The sequence below is a fragment of the Leuciscus leuciscus genome, assembly GCF_965113295.1.
Source record: "Leuciscus leuciscus genome assembly, chromosome: 6".
Classification (NCBI taxonomy): domain Eukaryota; kingdom Metazoa; phylum Chordata; class Actinopteri; order Cypriniformes; family Leuciscidae; genus Leuciscus; species Leuciscus leuciscus.
This window is the reverse complement of record NC_138730.1, coordinates 39,075,311-39,081,930: the sequence shown is the minus strand read 5'-3', so window position 1 is coordinate 39,081,930 and position 6,620 is coordinate 39,075,311.

Sequence of the window (6,620 nt, the reverse complement as noted above, 5' to 3'; positions counted from 1 at the left end):
GATATTGTTGTTTGATTTAATAATCATTGTTCAACATGTTCAGACTGAGGCAAAAAACAACAACATTTTAACAGGATAAGTTAATAAAATAAATAAATAAAGCACTTTAATTGGAATGATTTTAGTGTCTGTGATTTATCGCGGGCACGGGTCGGGTAACGGGTCAACACTAAAGTAATGACACCAGTATGCTGCATCGGCACATAAAGTTGCATGGAGAGGAATTTTCTGGGTACCATATTTCAACAATAACACATCAAAAATGTTGTAATGCAATAATTGGTTTAAGAATGAAATGATCTATACCTCTACATGCTTGTTTTTTTGAGAACTTGAGAAATACTAAAGGAATGACACCTCCAGTATGCTTTGTCGGCACATAAAGTTGCATGGAGAGGCATGTTCTGGGTACCATATTTCAATAATAACACATCAGAAAATGTTGTAATGCAAGATTTTGTTTAAGAATGAAATTATCTATACCTCTACGTGCTTGTTTTTTTGAGAACTTGTGAAACACTAAAGTAATGACACCTCCAGTATGCTTCGTCGGCACACAAAGTTGCATGGAGAGGCATATTCTGGGTACCATATTTCAATAATAACACATCAGAAAATGTTGTAATGCAAGATTTCGTTTAAGAATGAAATGATCTATACCTCTACGTTCCCTTTTTTTTGAGAACTTGTGAAATACTAAAGTAATGACACCTTTAGTATGCTTTGTCGGCACATAAAGTTGAAATGGTGGGGCATATTCTGGGCACCATATTTCAATAACAACACATCAGAAAATGTTTTAATGCAAAATTTCGTTTAAGAATGAAATGATCTATACCTCTACGTTCCCTTTTTTTTGAGAACTTGTGAAATACTAAAGTAATGACACCTCCAGTATGCTTTGTCGGCACATAAAGTTGCAATGGTGGGGCATATTCTGGGCACCATATTTCAATAACAACACATCAGAAAATGTTTTAATGCAAAATTTAATTTAAGAATGAAATTATCTATACGTCTACGTGCTTGTTTTTTTGAGAACTTTTGAAATACTAAAGTAATGACACCTCCAGTATGCTTTGTCGGCACATAAAGTTGCATGGAGAGGCATGTTCTGGGTACCATATTTCAACAATAAAACATCAGAAAATGTTGTAATGCAAGATTTCATTTAAGAATGAAATTATCTATACCTCTACATTCCCTTTTTTTTTGAGAACTTGTGAAATACTAAAGTAATGACACCTCCAGTATGCTGCATCGGCACATAAAGTTGCAATGGTGGGGCTTATTCTGGGCACCATATTTCAATAATAACACATCAGAAAATGTTGTAATGCAATAACTCGTTTAAGAATGAAATTATTTATACCTCTACGTGCTTGTTTTTTTGAGAACTTGAGAAATACTAAAGTAATGACACCTCCAGTATGTTGCATCGGCACATAAAGTTGCATGGAGAGGAATTTTCTGGGTACCATATTTCAACAATAACACATCAAAAATGTTGTAATGCAATAATTGGTTTAAGAATGAAATTATCTATACCTCTACATGCTTGTTTTTTTGAGAACTTGAGAAATACTAAAGGAATGACACCTCCAGTATGCTTTGTCGGCACATAAAGTTGCATGGAGAGGCATGTTCTGGGTACCATATTTCAATAATAACACATCAGAAAATGTTGTAATGCAAGATTTTGTTTAAGAATGAAATTATCTATACCTCTACGTGCTTGTTTTTTTGAGAACTTGTGAAACACTAAAGTAATGACACCTCCAGTATGCTTCGTCGGCACACAAAGTTGCATGGAGAGGCATATTCTGGGTACCATATTTCAATAATAACACATCAGAAAATGTTGTAATGCAAGATTTCGTTTAAGAATGAAATGATCTATACCTCTACGTTCCCTTTTTTTTGAGAACTTGTGAAATACTAAAGTAATGACACCTTTAGTATGCTTTGTCGGCACATAAAGTTGCAATGGTGGGGCATATTCTGGGCACCATATTTCAATAACAACACATCAGAAAATGTTTTAATGCAAAATTTCGTTTAAGAATGAAATGATCTATACCTCTACGTTCCCTTTTTTTTGAGAACTTGTGAAATACTAAAGTAATGACACCTCCAGTATGCTTTGTCGGCACATAAAGTTGCAATGGTGGGGCATATTCTGGGCACCATATTTCAATAACAACACATCAGAAAATGTTTTAATGCAAAATTTAATTTAAGAATGAAATTATCTATACGTCTACGTGCTTGTTTTTTTGAGAACTTTTGAAATACTAAAGTAATGACACCTCCAGTATGCTTTGTCGGCACATAAAGTTGCATGGAGAGGCATGTTCTGGGTACCATATTTCAACAATAAAACATCAGAAAATGTTGTAATGCAAGATTTCATTTAAGAATGAAATTATCTATACCTCTACATTCTCTTTTTTTTTGAGAACTTGTGAAATACTAAAGTAATGACACCTCCAGTATGCTGCATCGGCACATAAAGTTACAATGGTGGGGCTTATTCTGGGCACCATATTTCAATAATAACACATCAGAAAATGTTGTAATGCAATAACTCGTTTAAGAATGAAATTATTTATACCTCTACGTGCTTGTTTTTTTGAGAACTTGAGAAATACTAAAGTAATGACACCTCCAGTATGTTGCATCGGCACATAAAGTTGCATGGAGAGGCATTTTCTGGGTACCATATTTCAACAATAACACATCAGAAAATGTTGTAATGCAAGAATTCGTTTAAGAATGAAATTATCTATACCTCTACGTGCTTGTTTTTTTGAGAATTTGTGAAACACTAAAGTAATGACACCTCCAGTATGTTGCATCGACACATAAAGTTGCATGGAGAGGCATTTTCTGGGTACCATATTTCAACAATAACACATCAGAAAATGTTGTAATGCAAGAATTCGTTTAAGAATGAAATTATCTATACCTCTACGTGCTTGTTTTTTTGAGAATTTGTGAAACACTAAAGTAATGACACCTCCAGTGTGCTTCGTCGGCACACAAAGTTGCATGGAGAGGCATATTCTGGGTACCATATTTCAATAACTACACATCAGAAAATGTTGTAATGCAAAATTTCGTTTAAGAATGAAATTATCTATACCTCTACGTGCTTGTTTTTTTGAGAACTTGTGAAATACTAAAGTAATGACACCTCCCGTATGCTTCGTCGGCACACAAAGTTGCATGGAGAGGCATATTCTGGGTACCATATTTCAATAATAACACATCAGAAAATGTTGTAATGCAAGATTTCGTTTCAGAATGGAATTATCTATACCTCTACGTGCTTGTTTTTTTGAGAACTTGTGAAACACTAAAGTAATGACACCGCCAGTATGCTTCGTCGGCACATAAAGTTGCATGGGGAGGAATGTTCTGGGTACCATATTTCAATAATAACACATCAGAAAATGTTGTAATGCAAGATTTCGTTTAAGAATGGAATTATCTATACCTCTACGTGCTTGTTTTTTTGAGAACTTGTGAAATAATAAAGTAATGACACCTCCAGTATGCTGCATCGGCACATAAAGTTGCAATGGTGGGGCATATTCTGGGTACCAGGGGCGTCATGCAAGCCAAAATTCTGGGGGGGCACAATCTGAGACGTTGCAATTGTTTTCTGACGGGTGATATGGATCGTGTTAGGAGGGGTCAGGGGGTTTCTCCCCCTGAACATTTTTAAATTCTGGCTGCTAAACATACCATTTCAATGCAGTTTGGGAGGGACAGAAATACCTTAACGGAGTTAGCAGCAACCCTCCTCTATCTGAGGACTAAGTTAAAGTATCTATTTTGTAAGTTTATGTAAAAGACAGGTTGATGAAAGAACTGTAAGCTCAAATTCAAAAGCTTTTGAAGTCTACTTCATTAAAGCATGTTTACACACACACTTACTGTACACTTAGGCCTACTACACATGATTTTAAAAACCGTACCATTGCAGTTTTTATGTTATGATTTTAAATTGGTATGTGACATAAGAACGATCTTACATTAAAGGTACATAAAGGTGCTGAGGTCTGATTTTGTGGTGCTCTGAAATTAAGTTATTTTAATATTAATATGTGATGAAGGAAGGTGACTTTGAAAGAAGTTTAAACAAATTTAACATCCTCGTTTCTATGAAACTGAAAACAATTGAACCAGCTGGAGACTTTGACACAAGACAAAACAGAACAGATGTTTCAAAACCGATCAGATAACGTTACTATGGCTTTGTATGGCAGTAACGTTAGCCAACTAGTTTACGGTTAGACTAGGCTAGCTATCGGTAACGTTCCACTGACACAACTTAAGTTAATGCTCTGAATTCGCAGCTAATATCAAATCCATAACTTTTTGATCAAGTAAAAATTTCCAGGTCAACCACAAATAATCCCACTACCTTTTAATATCATCCGATAACTAATTCAATGCCGATTTGTTGCTTTGCCCACTTACCACTTCAAGACCATCTGTAAAACATTGCCAGCTCAACGTGCGAGACGAGTGAGTTGCTTGAACATACACAGCAAAGATTCGTAGCGCTCTAGATTTGATATACAGACACCATAGGAAAAAGGGGCGGGCTGATGCATTGCTGACCGATTTATTACACATCCAGAAGAATACATTTGAGTCGTTATAGGCTCTGGTATATTATGTATATTTCTGGCCAAATTTTTTAAGATTTTTAAATGAAACGTACGAGATAAGGAGGCCTCTTAGGGTAGCTTTTGCTGCTTCCCAAACAGTATTAGGCTCTACCGAAGCATCGTTATTTTCTTTTATATAATTTGAAATCCATACCCGTATGTTTGATTTTTAAATCATTATCTTTAAGAAGAAAAGAATCAAACCTCCATCGTTTAAAGGTAAACCTTTTCTGAGCGCATTTGACCTTCAAATGAATTCTTGCATGGTCTGAAAGGACAATTGGGTTTATACTACACTTAGATATCATATACATACAATTAGAGGGAACAAAAAAATAGTCTAATCAAGAGTAGGAATTATGCACATTTGAAAAAAAAGTATAATCTCTGACATTAGGATGTAAATCCCGCCAAACATCAATTAGACCACTTTCTGCACATAATCCGAGGAGGGTCTTCGTGGATCTAGGATTGGAAATCTTAGTTTGATTGGATTTGTCTCTTGTACCTAAAGTTACATTGAAATCCCCTCCCATAATTCCCAAACCTTTACAATTCTCATTAAATAATAATATCATATCGGAAAAAAAAGACGGCTCATCTACATTAGGAGCATACCAGTATATATTTAACAAGGTAATTGGGGCTTCATTAAGGGTGCCTGAAATCAAAACAGACCTGCCATTTGGATCAGTTATCAATTTACTCAAAATAAAATGTACTTTACGATTTAGTAAAATACATGTTCCTCTACTATGAGATTTAAATTATGAGAAATAAACTTGGCCTACCCAGTCTGTTTAAGTTTGGAGTGTTCAATGTCAGATAAGTTTCTTGTAAAAAGACAATGTCCGCTTTATCATCCTTCAAAACAGATAACATTTTTATCCTTTTAATCCGATTACCTACACCTTGGACATTCCAGGAAAAAATATTCAAATCATTTATATTGAATGCCATTCAACAAAGGTATTGTTTGTTACATATCCCTTTAGTACGTACCCCTGCAAACCAGTAACTGTATGGCTGTTCTTAGTTATTATTCTAAAAAGAAAAACACTAACCCAGATTTGAGCGCTATCTTCAAGGTCCCTCTGTTTCATTAACTTTTATAGCTGTTCATTTAACCAAGGTAAATTCTGCTTCTTTCAAGAAAATGTAACATTGCTACTGAATTTGCCTTGAACCTTATTAATCTGTCCATTAGACACTCAGAAGCATCATCTAGATCACCTGTGGAAAGAATCTCATTCCAGTTTTTTTTTCTTTTTTTTTCTTTTCTTTAGAAATCTTTTTGGTATAATGTTTAGAAAATGTCTTTCTCTTGTTGATATAAAAACCTATGTTTTGTTAATTTTCTTACTTTTTGATAGTTATTCTTTCTGATTTGTTCCTAAATATTAAATCAATTTGAGTTTGAGATGATGAGGTAACTTTGCTGGGGCTCTGAATTAACTGTGAGAGGTCAAACTGACTTACTACCTCCTGAAGCCTTTTATTATTTGACTTCTCAATCCAATTTACATTAAAGTCCCCAAACAGAATTAACTCCTTATTTCTATCAAACCCTTTAAAAAAATTATTAGATGATCATAAAACATACTACTTAATGAGGGAGGCCTATTAACACCAATTACAGTAAATGCCATGCATGGGGATAAAACAATTGTTACAGCAATGCATTCTATATCCACTAATGTATTAAATTCAATTTCCTTTCATTTTATGCTGTCCTTCACATACATTAGTAGTCCACCACCTTTTCCAAATTTTCGATCCTTTCTGAAGACTTTATATCCAGGGACCAAGTATGCAGTGTTCGTGATGATTCTGTCAACCACGTTTCCGAAAAGCAAAGCAAATTAAAGGTCGAGTTTGTAAGTACTGGTTGTTCGTAACCAGTAAGTTGTAAGTTCGTAACCAGTTGTTCCGTTTTTG